The sequence below is a fragment of the Lontra canadensis genome, unplaced genomic scaffold (assembly GCF_010015895.1).
Source record: "Lontra canadensis isolate GAN:19392208 unplaced genomic scaffold, GSC_riverotter_1.0 scaffold100, whole genome shotgun sequence".
NCBI classification, from domain to species: Eukaryota; Metazoa; Chordata; class Mammalia; order Carnivora; family Mustelidae; genus Lontra; species Lontra canadensis.
In genome coordinates this window covers 2,907,141-2,923,699 of record NW_022631094.1, presented here as the reverse complement: position 1 = coordinate 2,923,699, position 16,559 = coordinate 2,907,141, and the positions used below count along the sequence as shown (strand labels likewise).

Sequence of the window (16,559 nt, the reverse complement as noted above, 5' to 3'; positions counted from 1 at the left end):
TGGAGCGGCCGACTCCTGGATCCCCAGGGCCTCCGTCATCCTTGAGTGTGCACAGCTGGTGAAGCAATCTGCCCTGGTAGCCCCAGCGCAGGACAGCTCCGCATGACCCCACTAAATGGACTCAGTGCCTCCAGAGTTCCATTTCGTCCCCTTGAAGTGGCGTGTGACACTTTTTCCGAGTCTCCCCGCGGGATTTCCGGGGCAGTGAACAACTGACTGACCTTGTCTGGCAGCAGCTCCCAGCAGGCCAGCGGGCCAAGAAAGGGTGCAGGCAATGCCCACCGCCCCTCTTTCCCTGGGCTCCATTCCTGCCATCCTACTGTTGGGTCCGTTTCCCCTATGCCTTTCACTTGTTTTCTCCTGAGCGTTTTCTCTCAACGTTTCCCACTTCATGTTTACAAAGTGCTTACGCCCACTTGGCGGGCAGCAACCTCGCCAGCCAGAGTCCCTAATCCAGTCCCTCCGCCCCGCCCCCTGCCTCCCCTCCTCCCGGATCCACCCCCGCCGATTCACCCGGCGCCCGCCCGGTTAGTCACGTGAACCTCGCCTCGTCCCGCCCCCTACCGTCACGTGAACCGCCAGGCCCGCCCCGCCCCCGCGCCGGCGCGCTCCGACGTGCCCTGGAACTTACCCTCCCTCGGAGACCAGCCTGCGGGGACGGGCTGGCCGCAGCCGCCGCGGTGTGAGCGCCCTTCAGGCTCGCCTCGGCGTCCCGCAGACCCAGTGCTAATACAAGAGGGAGCTGCCTCCTGCGAGGCCGCCGTGCTCTCGGTAAGGTGGCGGGACGCGGGTTCCCGTGGACAGAGGGCAGGTTGGTGAGGTGCTGCACAAAGGCGTCAGCGGTCGGGGCTGTGCCCGCCGAGGGCGGCGGAGTTAGGGGGAGGTGTGTGCGGGAGGCGCGTCGCCGCCGAGGTGCGCGCGAGGTGCGGCCGGGAGCGTCTCGGGAGGGGTGGGGCGCAGGGCGCAGGGTGGGCGCGGGGGGAAGGGGAGCCGTTGCCAGCCCATTGACTGACGTGGGCGAGAGGGTTTAAATGGCTCGAAGTTGTGGCTCCTCTGCCCCCCGGGTTTCCTGACTTCCTGTGTGAGGGCAGCGCCCGCCCGCCCCGCCCCTAGGAAGGAGTGTGTTTGTGTGTGTGTGTGTGTGTGTGTGTGCGTGTGTGTAAAAGGCAGGCTGGTGCCGCCCTCTTTCCTCGCCTTCTGCAGCTGCGTGTGCCCGCTCACTAACTGCTGTTGGGTGTGTAAACCTCCGCCCCCCCAGGGAGCCTACCTGAGGCCTCCCCTCGAGGACTGCTGACCTTAAACGGGTACTTTTGTCTCTGCAGTCTTTAGAAGTGCCCTGCCCCATTGAATGGACACTTGCTACTCTAGCTCTTCTGGGAGCAATCTCCTCAAAGTCCTTGAATTAAAAAACAAAACAAACAAAAAAACTCTTTACAAGCGTGCTGCCCTCCTCCCATTTCAGCGTAGTTGATTGTCTTCCAAGAATGGCTGTCCTTTACGTGTTGTATCTTTAGTTACTACAGACCCTCTGAGAAGAAATGTCTGCAGGGTCATCATTACAGAAAAATGCAGAGCCTTCAGTTTCAGAGGCTTGTGATGTTTTCCTTCTGAGTGTAGCAGCAGTTTTCAATGCATTTGCAAAGGTTAAAGCAAAATGTTTAAAGCATACCTTTAGGAAAGTTCGGATGTCATTCCAAGTGAAGTGTTTATGATGGGTAAAGTCAGCTAACACTCGAATTGCTTTATGGTTAGTTATGACACACGAGAGCAGCTTTTATCGAATATTTATGCACATATTCCAAAAGGGAAGGAAATGTGGAGGAAAGCTCGGCTTCTGGTTGAGATTCTGCCACACTTTCGAAGCTGAGATCTCGGAAGACTCAGTGAAAGGTTGTTAAAAAGTATTTAGCCCCTAGCCACGCCTGTTTCATCCGAAAACTTGGGAAACAGTGGCCTAGAGCGGTTATTTGTCCGTGTCCGGTGTTCCTTACCTGATCAATAGGAAGGTGTGTTACAGAATGGGTCATCTTTCTGTACCTTTTCTTGTCTGAGTGGACATTAGGCTACTGGTGCTATTAGTTTTCTCTTTTGCTCTGTTTTGAAATGCCTTGGAAACGTTTCAGAATAGGGATTGGGAGCCCAGCAGAGTGCTTAAACGCAGGATCTGAAGAGTTAACTTTGAGCCATACACCCTGAAGAGCCAGACAACTTGGATGCATATATGTGACCCGTGGTTGCATGTAGCTTTCTGCTTTGGAGGTGTTTGTTCTTGGGGAAAAACAATTAAGTGCAATGAAACAGATAGTATGTGTGTATGTGTATGCCTGGTATCTGTTGATAGGTTTCTGTTCGTACTTTATCAGCCATAAAAGTTGGAAAAGGTCGATAACTCGTTGATTCTTAAGGTGCTATTGGTAAAGATTAGTTATCCGTATATAGTCAATTATGTATCTTTAGGTGTTTATTTATTTTTTACTTTCTGTACCAGTTGTGAGGCACAAGTGAAAATACGTACTATAAATGCTGTAGAAGAATAGCTGCTTATTTGTAGTTAATCATTTGGTTATCATTTCATTTAGAAAGTTTCTGTTTGGTGCTTTTTAAAAATAGGTGGATAGACCGTGGGCTTTACAAATTTATGTACTTGAAGTTGTGCAGTTGACATTCCTGAGAATAATAGGGTAATAAAAATTCGAAGTTGACTGAAATAAAACTGAATACAGTGATGTGTAAAATTACTTTGTGGCACTACCAGTATTTTGCTTACCAGAGAAAATTGGTACTAAGAAAAGGTAACAGGTGAATCTGCCCAAAATGGACATTCCAGTTCTCTAGTAGTGGGAGAGAAAAGTGAAATTAAACTTTTATTTTCTCTTGTATTTACATTTTTAGTTTTAATTGCAAATATGCACTGTTTTGTGGAATGAGTCAGACATGAAAAAGTATGATGGTATCACATATCATCATTGTATTTCAAATCATGCTTTTCATATCATCCTCTTTTGAGGAACCCATTGGGTCACTATCTTTGTGGTTTTTCTTTTCTTCAGTTGTTAACTGGTCTAATTATGCCACATCCTTAGTTGTGGATGCCTTTGCTGTGATTCAGCCATTTCCCTATTACTTCTATTGACTTAACAAATATCATGCAGTTTCAGTTTGCAGTTGATTAGCTTTTTATTTGAACCAGACTGCCAAATGCTGACGTGTCTAAGTATCCCTCCCCTGTTGATAATTAGTGCTTCTCAAACTTTAATGTGCATGGGAATCACCTGAACTTCTAACAAGTCCCCAGGTGATACCCTTGGTGCTCTACTGCCCAGACCACAAACTACGCTGCAGTCCGATAGAAATATAATGCCAGTCACCTGTGTAACCTTATTTTATTTTTATTTTTATTTAAGTAATCTCTACACCCAGCATGGGTTTTGAACTCAACCCAGAGATCAAGAATTGCATGTTCCTCCAACTGAGCCAGCCAAGTGCCCCTCACTCGGGTAATTTTCAAGCTTTTTAGTACTCATATGGTAAAAATTAAAAATAGGGGGAAAAAACCCAAGTGAAATAAGTTTTTTTTTTATCATCTCATCATGTAATCAACATGATTCTTTTATTCAGACTAAGTCTTCAAATCCTTGGTGTATTTTACATATACGGGGCATTTCAGTTTAGATTAGACACACTTAATGTGCTCAGTAGCCACATTTGGCTAGTGGCTACTATATTGAGCATCACTTCTGGAGTCTAGAATCTAGACCAGAGCTATTCTCCATGTATTTTTAGATTGGCCACATCAGCATCCTTTGGGAACTTATTAGAAATGCAAATTTTTGGGCCCCACCTAATAGTGCTCTCATTAGGAATGTCTGGGTTTCAGTAACTTGTGTTTTAAAAACTACAGATGATGACTACAAAATGTGTATGTGCTATTCTGGATGGGATCCTAGAACAGAAGAAGTCCATTAGGGGAAAACTAAGGAAGACTGAATAGAACATGGATGTTACTATATATAATATGTTCATATATATCACTGAATATGATAAATGTACCATACTAACATAGGGGAAAACTAAGGAAGACTGAATAGAACATGGATGTTACTATATATAATATGTTCATATATATCACTGAATATGATAAATGTACCATACTAACATAAGATGTTAATGGTAGGAGAAATTGTGTATAGGATATATGGGAACTCTCTGTACTATTTTTGCATAATTTTCTAAGTCTAGAACTAATCTAAAAAAGTTTTTTTTTTTTTAAATTTTTATTTATTTATTTATTTATTTTAAAGATTTTATTTATTTGACAGAGATCACAAGCAGGCAGAGGCAGGTGGAGAGAGAGAGGGGGAAGCAGGCTCCCGCTGAGCAGAGAGCCCGATGTGGGGCTCGATGCGGGGTTCGATCCCAGGACCCTGAAATCATGACCTGAGCTGAAGGCAGAGGCTTTAACCCACTGAGCCACCCAGGCTCCCCTTTTTTGTTTTTTTAAAGAGAAGCTCTCCAGGTGATTCTGCTCACTAGACGTTTCAGAAGCCCTGATCTAGATCACTAATACTACCTACACTATTGTACTTTGGATGGGTAGGATGGCTGCTAAGTTTAGATTTGGTAGCATAGAAATAATAGTATTTTCTAAGAAGATCTAAAAATCTGTAAAGCATTATACCAGGTGCTTTACACGTATTTACTCATTTGATTCTCTCAATATGTGGTATCTGCTGTTAATAAGCTCCGTTTCACAAATGGAAGAAAACAAGGCTCAGAGAGGTTTAGTAACTTGTCTTAGATCACATAGCTAGGAAGAGGCAAAGGCATGTGCATTTGAGGAGGGACTGTTTTTTTAAGCCATTAGTTAATTTGTCACTATTTTTCTACTCACAACTTTTTTTTTTTTTTAAAGATTTATTTTAGAGGGGGCAAGAATGAGCACGCATGCAGTGGGGAGGGGCAGAGGGAGAGAGTCTGAAGCAGACTCTACACTGAGTGTGAAGCCCATCATGGGGCTCGATCTCACAACCCTGAAATCATGACCCGAGCTGAAACCAAGAATTGGATGCTAAATGACTTTGCCACCCAGGTGCCCCTTTATGAGTTAAGCAGTGATTAGTGTGGATACTCTGTGTTGTGCCTTACAGTTTACAGAATACTTTTTCTCTTTTCCATTTTCACAAGAATCTTTGGAGATTTATATTGTTTTGTTTTACAGGTAAGTTAAGGGGCTCAGCATCTGAGCGCCAAGAAATGGCAAATCCTAGATTTAAATTTCAGGTCCCTAACCCTGAGTTCTGTGCTATTTTGCTACAGAAGAATTTAGATTACATTTTGCAGTTCGAGTGGTATCTTTAAAATACCAATATCTTGCTACATATTACTGATCTGTTAAAAAAAATCAGTTTTATTGAGTTATAATATGTGTATACTAACATAGAGTAATACTCAGTAATAGAAAGGAGTGAACTACAGCTACATACAGCAACATGGATGACTCTCAAAAGTGTTGTTCTAAGTGAAATAAGCCAGATGTAGAAGGTTCATATGGTATGGTATTTGTGGGTACTTTCCTATCACCACATTACTTCCTTTAGTAAGCAGTGATTAATGAGATGCTCTGTGTCATGCTTTATAGTTTACTAAGTACTTTTTCACATTTTCTCTATCTGTTCTCACAAGGGTGTCTCTTAAAAAAATTATTTTTAGTATAATTGACATGCAATGTCATGTTAGTTTCAGGTGTACAACATAGCATTTCAACATTCTTTCTCTCTCTCTCTCTCTCTTTTTAAAAGATTTTATTTATTTATTTGACAGAGAGCATATAAGCAGGGGGAATGGGAGAGGGAGAAGCAGGCTCCCCGCTGAGCAGGGAGCCCAAGATGAGACTCTATCCCAGGATACCAGGATCATGACCTGAGCCGAAGGCAGACACTCAACCAACTGAGCCACCCAGGCGCCCATCAACATTCTCTATTCCTTATGCTTTGCTCACCACAAGTGTAGCTACCATCTGTCACCATACACACTATTGCGATATCATTGATTATATTCCTTATACTGTGCCTTTTATTCCCATGACCTATTCATTCCGTAACTGGAAGCTTGTATCTCCCAGTCCCCTTAACCTTACGTTTTGCCCATCCCCCTCCAACCCTTTCCCAGGATCTCTTAGGATTTGTATTCTTTCCTGTTTTACAGATGGATGTACGATTAGTTTAGGCATTCATTAGCTGATAAGCCTTTGAGTTGATTCCAGTTGAGTTGATTTCTAGCACTTATGAATAAAGCTGTTGTGAATGTTCATATTAGGCCTTTGCGTGGACTTATGCTTTCATTTTTCTTGGGTAAATACCTAGAGGTATTGAAAAGCAATGGCTAGATCGTAAGGTAAATGCATGCTTAATAACTTTATAAGAAACTGCCAAAATGTTTTCCAAAGTGGCTTTAACATTCTGCATTTCCACAAGCAGTGAACGAGAATCCCAGTCGCTGGCGTCCTTACCACATGAAACATCATTTTTATGTATTTTTATGTATTTAAAGCCATTCTAGTGTGTATGTGGGAGTGATAGTTGGTGCTTTGAATTTATATCATTAGGGTTTTTTAAAAACCGTATTATTGAGGTGTAATTGCTGTGTAATAAGCTGCATATATTTTAAATGTATAATTTGAACGTATCTAACTCCCACCTTGCCCTCCAAATTTCCTTAAGCTTAAGGGTAATTCATCACCTTGTTTTCTGGTCAATTTTGATGTGCTTTCCAGCACTATAGATTTGTTTGCATTTCGTAGAATTGTGTGTAGATGGAACCATATAGTATGCACTTTCTTGTCTGGATTTTTTTTTTTTTTTTCCTACTCAGGAAAATTATTGTGAGATTTTTCCAGTTTGTTGTGTGTATTAGTAGTTAATTCCTCTTTGTTGCTGAGTGATATCCCATTGTGTGGATATACCACAATTAGTTTATCCATTCACCTCTTGATGGTCATTTGGATTGTTTCCAATTTGGGGTTATTAGAAATAAAGCTGCTGTGAACATTCAACTACATGTCTTTGCATGGATACATGCTTTCATTTCTCTTGAATCTACCAAGGGTAGATTCCCTGGGTCCTATGGTAGATATATATTTAAAATTTTAAGAACCTGCCAAACTTTTTCCTAAGTGGTTTTACCATTTTATATGTCCACTAGCAGTGTGTGAGAGTTTTGATTGCTCCACATTCTAGAAAACACTGGTGTATTGTCAGTCTTAAATATTAGTTTTTCTAGTGGATGCATAGTGTTTTTTCTTTGTGACTTCAGTTTGCATTTCTCTAATAACTAAAGATATTGGGCATCTTCTAATGGTCTTACCATCTGTAGATCTTTGGATAAGTGTTCATATCTTTTGCCCATTTTTTATTGAGTTGTGTTATTGACTTGTACAGTTCTCTGTATATTTAAATATGAGTCCTTTGTTGAAGATAAGTTTGTGTCTATATTTATGAGGGATGTAGGTCTTTAGTTTTTCTTATGTCTTTGTCTGGTTTTAGTATGAGGATAATGGTGTCCAGATAGAATGAATTGGGATGTTTTTCTTCTGTTTCAATTTTCTTCAAAAGCTTTGTGTAACAGGTATTATCTTCCTTATATTTTTGGTAAAACTCTCTAGTGAAGCCATCTGGGCCAGGACTTTGTGGGAAAATTATTTATTATTTATTTTTAAAGATTTTGTTTATTAGAGAACATGAGAGTGCATGCTTGAGAGCACACAGCAGGGGAGCAACAGAGGGAGAGGGAGCAGGGAGCTTGACTCCCCGTCCAGCTTGATCCCAGGACCTAGGGACCATGACCTGAGCCGAAGGCCGATGCCTAACCAGGTGACCCACCCAGGTGCCCTGTGGGAAGATCTTAAAGATTTCTAAAGACAGATCAATTTTTTTATTAGATACAGGGCTACTTAGGTTATCAGTTTCTTCTGAAGTTCTGGTAATTTGTCTTTCAGGAAATTTGTCTGGTCATCTAAGTTGTTAGATTTACTGGCTTAAAGTTGTTCATAATATTCTCTTATCTTCCTTTTGATGTCTTTAGATCTATAGTTATATCCCCTGTCTCATTCCTGATATTGGTAATTTGTGTTTTTTTCCCTTCTATTCTGGATCAGTTTGACTAGAGGGTTATCAGTATTATTGATCTTCTTTAAGAACCAGTTTCTGATTTCATCTAACATTTTTCTCTCTTTTTTTTTTTATTGATTTTTTCTCTGCTCTTTATCATGTCTTTTCTTCTGCTTATTTGGGGTTTAATTTGCTCTTCATCTAGTTTCTTAGAGTGGAAGTGTACATTAATGATTTGAGACCTTTCTTTTCTAATGTGGGTATTTAGTGCTATGAATTTTCTCTGAGCACTACTTTAGCTGCGTCCCACAAGTTTTGAGATGTCATGTTTTCGTTTACATTTCAGTTCAGATTTCCTATTTGATTTCTTCTTTTCCTTGTGAGATAATTAGAAGTATGTTGTTTAGATTCCAACAAATTTGTGGGCTTTAAGCTATGTTTTGTTAATTTATAACTTAATTCAGTTGTTAGAGAATATACCTTGGTATGATTTCAGTTCTTTTAAATTTATTGAGATTTGGCTCATGGCCCAGAAAATGTATGTTTGTAGGAGACTACTGAACTGGCTGTCCCGTTTTTAGCACTTGCATTAGCACTGTATGAGTGTTCCAGTTGTTGGTATCAGCACTTTGTATTGTCTTGTTTTGTAAAAATAACTTTATTGTGGTAGGTATGTGATATCTTGTTTTGATTTAACTTGCATTATTGGATTTTCAGTGTTTTGTAAAATAACTTAAATTTTAGTACAAATTAAGAATCATGGTGTGTTTTCTTTCCCAGGAGAGGACAGAAAGCTCTGAGGCATTGATAGTAGTAGTAGGTCATCATTTGTGTGCTACATAAGTGCTACTTTTCGGTTTTCTAAAAGTTTGAATGTTTGCCTTTTAAAATTTACTTTGAAAGAGGATCTGTAAAACCTATGTGAGGATTTATTGACTTTTGTGGTTTTTGGGTAGACAGGTATAAGGTGATTTAAATTGTAGTCTGTAGTGACTATTTTGGTAATATATAGACAAAAGTATTGTATGTATATACCACATTTTGATTAGGCATTTATCTATGGGCATTTGGTTTGCTTCCGCCTTTTGGCTGTTGTGATTAGTGCTGCTGTTAACATGGATGTACATACATCTTTTCAAGTTCCTGCTTTCTGTTCTTTTGGATGTGTACCCAAAGTGGAATTGTTGGGTGTTTTGAAAAACCACTGTACTGTTTACCCCTGTTACTGTACCATTTTACATTCCTACCAGCAATGCACAAGAATGGCAATTTCCGGGGCACCTGGGTGGCTCAGTCAGTTAAGCGTCTGCCTTCGGCTCGGTCATGATCCTGGGGTCCTGGGATTGAGCCCTGCATTGGACTCCTTGCTCACCAGGGAATTTGCTTCTCTCTCTCCTGTGCGTGCGCGCTCGCTCTCTCTAATAAATAATTTTTTTTTTAAAGGGCAATTTCTCCACATCCTCATCAACACTTACTTTGGTTTTTTTTTTTGTTTGTTTGTTTGTCTGTTTTGTTTTTAAAGATTTTATTTATTTATTTGACAGATAGAAATCACAAGTAGGCAGAGAGGCAGGCGGAGAGAGAAGAAGGGAAGCAGGCTCCCTGCTGAGCAGAGAGCCCGACGACACGACACGACGAGGACGACGCTGGGGCTAGATCCCAGGGCCCCGGGATCATGACCTGAGCTGAAGGCAGAGGCTTTAATCCACTGAGCCACCCAGGTGCCCCTTGGTTGTTGTTTTGTTTTGTTTGTTCTTTACAATAGCCATCCTGATTGGTATGAAGTGGTGTCATTGAAGTTTTGATTTGCATTTCCCTAATGATAGTGACATTGAGCATCTTTCCTTGTATTTATTGGCCATTTGTGTATCATCTTTGGAAAAATATCTATTCAAGTCCTTTACCTATAGTGGCTCTTATCACATTGTTAATTTGGAGTAGGTTGGCATCATTTAAGCATTAAAAAGAATAGTTTTTTTTTCCTTTTTTTAAATTTTAAGTTACTGATGTCTGACTAGAACTTTGCAATGGCCAGATGTTAAATCCCTACAATTGTATTTGCCTCTGTTTTGTAGATTATATCTTTTTTTAAAGCAAAGGATTTGGTAAACATTTGAAAGTAATTGAATGTAAATAGTCATTTCAAAGATTTTCTTTAAGAGGGTAATGTGTATAGTTTTGGAGGAATATCTGAATGGGTTGTGAAGAAAATGAACTTTTTCTTCTAGAGTAAGTTATTAGAGGGCTAGAAATCCTATTAAGCTTTATAAAGACCAAGGTTATGATTTTCTGATTAATGTATGACAACTTGTGTAATGGTATGGTCTGAGATCATGAGTGTGGGTGCTTCCCCAAAGGAAAATCAAGGTGTTCTTACTAAAGATGTGGGCAGGTGAGATGCCACAGAGGCAAGATCAAATTTATGTGAACTGTAAAAAAAGTTAATTTCTTTCTTTCTTTCTTTTTTTTTCCCTAAAGATTTTATTTATTTGGTAGGGAAAGAGAGAGCACACTCAGGGGGAGCAGCAGGCAGAGAGAGAGGCAGGGTCCCCCTGAGCAGAGAGCCCCACATGGGGCTTGATCCCAGTCATGATCTGAGCTGAACGCAGATGGTTAACTGAGCCATGCATGTGCCCATCTTTGTTTGTTTTTTATTTTCGATTAAAAATGATTATTTTTGAAAGTACTTAGTAAGAAATTTAAAAAATGGGACTCAGGTGTTGAGGGTATAGAAGAATCCATTGGTTGGAGTGCATTTAGAAGAGAGTAAAAACAAAACAAAACTGAAAAATATGGAAGCAGAATTGATCATCAAAGAAGGGTGGTTTTAAAGGTTAGTATGGAACCATTATCAATATAGGTGCTTATGAAGTAGGAGAATCTGAAGGGAGAGGAAGTTAACTTACTGGCTCAAGAAAACCTTTTTGTTCCTTAGACTTTACAAGTTCTGTTTGTTTGTTTTTACCTTATAGGCTATCTTCCTGGTATCCTGCACCACCACATTAAAACTCTTAGTGTGTGCAAATGGATCTGAAGGGAATAAATTCCAGTTTAATCTTTAGTCCTTTTTGGTCTGAAAGGGCTTGATCAGGGTGCTATACTCAAGTACTGTGTGTGTGAAATTTTTAATACAGTAGGCTCCTAGCTTTCTACTGTCATATATCAGCTAGATCAGTATTTATTCTCCACATAGAGATTATTTTAGAGTGATTTTGAAAATATAATAACCATTGATAATAGAGAATCCTACTACCTGTTAAATAATTGTAATTCATGTTTTGATAAGAAAACCAGGCATAGATTCTCCATAAATGCAATGTGATAAAGTAACTAAAGAAGCATGAGTTTATTTAAATTATTCAAACATATGTCGGCATAATGTAAGGTATTTTAATAGGAGTATAAAATATGCATGGTATCACTTTTAATTTGGATTTAAATCGAATCCTTAAAATCCAGAGGGGAAGGGTCAGTGTGTCATTATAAGGTGCTCTGGGCTTATCTTGTGTATTTTCTTCCACAGTACTTGGATCAGCCATTTCTCCAAGAGCCTTGGTTCCTTGGGGAATGATATTAGAAACTGTATCTGGGTGCTAGGTATACTTATTGCTGCTAGGCTGTCATTTTTGCTGACAGAAAGGAAATATGCATGTGTATACTAAGCAATATATAGAGGTATATATATCTGTAATATTCCTTTTTTTTGTTGTTGTTGTTGTTTATTATGTTCAGTTATACATCATCAGTTTTCGATGTAGTGTTCGGTGATTCATTAGTTATTTATAACACCCAGTGCTCATCACAACACATGACCTCCTTAATACCCATCATCCTGTTACCCCTTCTTCCCACCCCTCTGTAATATTTCTTTATGAAATCACCTTTATGTAACTTTATCTGTAGTAAGCTAAAAATGAGTTCATATTGATGTCTCCAAATCTAATCCATGGATCATTCTAATCTTTTCCACGGGATTATAAATTCCCACTCAATCATCGAGAAACCTGACTCCCATCATCCGAATTCCATTTAATTAATTATTTGATTTTAGTGTACATATATGGCAGTACCAGAGTTTTTGACTTATACCCCCATAGGAAATGTTTTTATCAGCTTAGAATAGAGTATTTGTGTTCTTTTGCCTATATTCTTATAGACCTCACTTATTTCCAAGATAATTCCAGCATCCTTCTCCAGAGGTTGTTCCATGTATTTGTCGTATTGTTAGACTATCTTGTCTCACCTGCTTTCTTGGGAAATCCTGTGATTCCCCCAACCTCCTGAATTTAAAATTTGCGTACATGGAAGTTCGTGCTTTGTGTTATAAAGATTAATGGGTTTTCACAATGTACAGTGTCATATATCCACCATTACAGGATCATACAAGATAGTTTTATTGATCTAAAAAATCTCCTGTGCTTCGCTTACGGAATGCTCCTTCCCATACTCCCATTCTGGCAATCACTCTTTCTGTGGTTTTGACTTCCCCAGAATGTGATACACTTGAAGTCATTCAGTGTGTAGCATTTTCAGACTGGCCTTTTTCACTTTGCAAAATATATCTAAGATTAATTTGTATCTTTTCTTAGTTTGATACCTTATTTTTTATCACTGAATAATATTCCATTGTATGGATGTCTCACAGTTTATCTTTTCTCCTATTGAAGGACATTTTGGTTGCTTCCAGTTTTTGGTAGTTATAAATAAAACAACTGTAAACATTTGCATGCAGGGCCTTTTGTGAACATAAATTTTCAACTTATTTGGGTAAATACCTTGGAGGGTGACCGCTAGATCAGATGGGAAGACCATGTTTAGCTTTGTAAGAAGTTGCTCAGCTGTCTTCAAAGTGGCTGAACCATTTTGCATTCCTACAGGCTATGAATGGAAGTTCTGTTCTACATCCTCACTTGCACTTGGTGTTGTCAGTTTTTTGGATTGTAGCCATTATAATAGGTGTGTGCTGTGTGTCTTGTTTTAATTTGTAATTCCCTAATGACATAATGTTGAGCACTTTTTCATGCGCTTATTTGCCATCTGTGTTTTCTTTCATGGTATCTTTTCATATCCTTTTTCCATTCCATTCAGAACCTATTCCATATTGAGTTCTTTTTGTTGACTTTTAAGAGTTCTTTGTTTACTTGGTATACAAATCCTTAGCCAGATAAGTGCTTTGGAAGTATCTTCTCCTTGGGTGTGGTTGATGTTTTCATTCTCTTAGCAGTGTCTTCCACAAAGCAATAGTTTTTAATTTTAATAAAGTTCTAATTTTTTAAAAAGATTTTTTATTTATTTATTTGAGACAGAGAGAGAGAGCACGAGCGAGAGCGAGCGAGCTTGAGCAAGGGGAGAGGGAGAAACGGACTCCCTGCTGAGCCAGGAGCCTGATTCAGGACTCAGTCCCAGGACCCTGGGATCAAGACCTGAGCTGAAGGCAGATGCTTAACCATTTGAGCCACCCAGGCGTCCCCTTTTTTTTTTTTTTTTTTAATGGATTGTGTGGTGGTTTATCTTGAAACTCATTGTCAAACCCAAGGTCATATTTCTTCTCCTTTAAATAAGAATAGTTTCTCCATTCTTGTAACAACTAAAAAAAAAGTCGTCATGTCCACCCTCATTTCTGACTAAGACTTCATGGCACAAATTGCCTTAAAATACCCCATACAAATATCGTTTTTAGTAGAATATGCTTGCTTCCCCAAATGCTTCTTTTGTTGTTTCCTCATTTTTGTTTCAGATTTAAATCTTGGTTTTGAATTTCCTTGTAAGTTTATGTTTGTGTTCTGTCCTGCTTTCTAGTTACCCAATTATTTCCTGTATCCCTCTGCTGTCCCCATTTTTGCTATTTCCTTATGTCTAGAATAGTTGATAATATCAGTTACTGTATTTTTCTTTTGTTCTTTAGACCTAATAAATGTCTTATATTCTGTACTATTTTATTTTTAGAAAATAGGGATCATGCATGATGAAAAACTAAGTGCTCACTAGTGGCCTATGATTTCTTGTTGTACAAGATACGGTTTACAAAATTATTTAGTGTAATTTCTTATTCTGAAACTTAATACTGGAATTGTCCTTAACTATTTGTTGTGCTCATTAAGTTTAATTGATTTCTTTAGTAGAGGCCTGTTGAGGGATTCTTCGTTTTAAACAAGTGCTTTTTTTTTTTTTTTTTTAAAGATTTCACTTTTTATTTATTTATTTGACAGACGGAGATCACCAGGCAGAGAGGCAGGCAGAGAGAGAGGGGGAAGTTGGCTCCCTGCTGAGCATAGAGCCCGATGCGGGGCTCTATCCCAGGACCCTGGGATCATGACCTGAGCCGAAGGCAGAGGCTTTAACCCACTGAGCCACTCAGGCGCCCCTTAAACAAGTACTTTTAAATCTTCTTGGAGAACTTCATGTCAAGAATAATGGCTTAAATTGTATTTTTAAGTTGGTTAATATTTATGTGTGAGGCTATATTAATATTTTGTTGCTAATAGCACTAGAATTGTTAAATTGGTTGTACATCTGTGTATTAGGCTTAATGTGTAGATTCATTCCAAAAAAATTGTAGACTTATTAATTATGGGTGCATTTACTATATGTCTCTTAAGATTGTGTTTACTTGTTTACTTTTTGGATATACCTAGTAAGGACATCATGCTGAGAGATGTACTTGATTAAAACAGATGTCCTGGGGGAGGAAGATAACATGTGCTGAGCTATGTAATTTGTGGTAGGAAAGAAAAGGAGAAAAAATGGCAGAAAAAGGAGGAGGCCATTAGATTTTAAAATAGCCTGGTAGGAAGTTCTGAATCAGATGTGGGGGAAGAGAAGTAAAAGATGTAAGCAGTTGTGTGTGTGTTTATCTCTGTGTATATCTGTTCTTGTTGAAACATGAGGAAGGAGTAGACTGGTAGGAGACATGGAAAGCCTTCATGGCTATTTATGAAACTCCCAAGTAGACCCGTGGTTGGTACTGGGCAGTAGGTATGAGAAAATTTATATGTATTGGTGTTTGGGTAATTAGTTGTAAGTGACCTCGTGATGAAGATGGATAAAGGAGTGTGGTGATGAGTATAGAACATATTTCAACTGGAGGAGAGTTGCCTTCAGAGCATTATAGTTGGATCAGTAAGGAATCTAACCAAAATACTTGAGAGGGTAAGATATCAGGATAAACAGTGTTAACCTAGTCTAAAGAGAGGACTAGTTTCCACAAGTTTGGAAAATAGAGAAACAAACAAATGAAAAGTTAAAAAAAAAAAAAAACGAAAAGTTAAAAAGGTAAAAATTTTTTTAATATAGCTTATATTTTTAAATAAAATTAGGTAACATAACTTAGATATTTGCAGATGATTTTCACTTAGATCTCAGTTTCTAGAACTACCCCACAATTTTAATTTTCTTTGAACCCATAGCTTATAATAAGGCTTTTTTCTTGTTTTATGTAACTTTTCCCAGATCTTGGGTTGTGATACATAATTCCTGCTGTGTGATTTTTTTAGAAGTTTATAATTTTAATAGTGTCTCCTAGGGGCTTCCCAGTTTCATTCCCCATCTCACCACCCCAGTATTATAACTAGAAAATGATCTTGGCTCCAGTTCTCCTATTCTTATCCCATTGTGTCCACTCTTGCTCATATCGCTTGCCTTAATACCCAGCTGCCTTTTCTGTATAGACGTTTTTGTCTACGTCTCCATTTTCCTTGTCCTTCCAGTCTCATTTTCTTTAAAGCTTTAGATTACGTGTCTCATGTTGAACATAGTGAATTGACTTATCTTTCCCCCTAACTCCTCCTTCATACTTAGCTTTTTAGTCACTGGGCAAGGTATAGTCATAAAGCCTGGCAGTGAAAGAGGCTGAACTCAGACTGCCTTTTAACCTGTCATTGCTCCCCACTGCCTAGCTTCTCTGCTCCTAGTGTGACTTACGGTTTTCTTGTTATTCTTCATACTTTCCTTTTCTCCATTCATGTGGGTAAATATCTGACTAATTATAGTACGTCTGAGCTCAGAGATGTTGCTTAAGTTATTTTATTACTTCCTGGAAAGAAAAAGAAAAAGAAAAAAATCACCTGAGGATAAGTACTTCAGTGTGGAATTTTGAAAAGTTGTAGCGAAAAACTTTTATTTGGGTAAAAGCACGTAGTGCACATAAGCACATTGTGATTGACATCCTGGAAACGAAAGTAGAGGCTGAACATTTGGAAGGTTAGAATCTGTATTACTGCTATGCCATGGGAGACCATGCAGACTTGGCGGGGCCCCGGGTGGACTAAAGACAGAAAGTAGCTTTTGGATATGGTAAGTTTTAGGTACCTTGTAGAACACTAGGTGGATTTGGTTTCTGTGGTTCATTGGTCTCTTTTATTTTTTATTTTATTTATTTATTTATTAAAGGATTTTATTTATTTATTTGACAGAGATCACAAGTAGGCAAAGAGGCAGGCAGAGAGAGAAAGGGAA

The 16,559-nt window shown here is 39.0% G+C and overlaps 1 protein-coding gene across 5 annotated transcripts in view; it reads left to right on the top strand.

Annotated features, from left to right (window-relative positions):
* The first annotated feature begins 660 nt into the window (after positions 1–660).
* The window catches only part of ARHGAP12 (Rho GTPase activating protein 12), a 108,343-nt gene continuing 92,444 nt past the window's right edge, over positions 661–16,559 (top strand). For all 5 annotated transcript variants that reach the window (XM_032837898.1, XM_032837897.1, XM_032837896.1 and 2 more), the window contains exon 1: positions 661–771. The gene's annotated coding sequence lies outside the window, so the exon portion shown is untranslated. The remainder of the gene's footprint in view (positions 772–16,559) is intronic.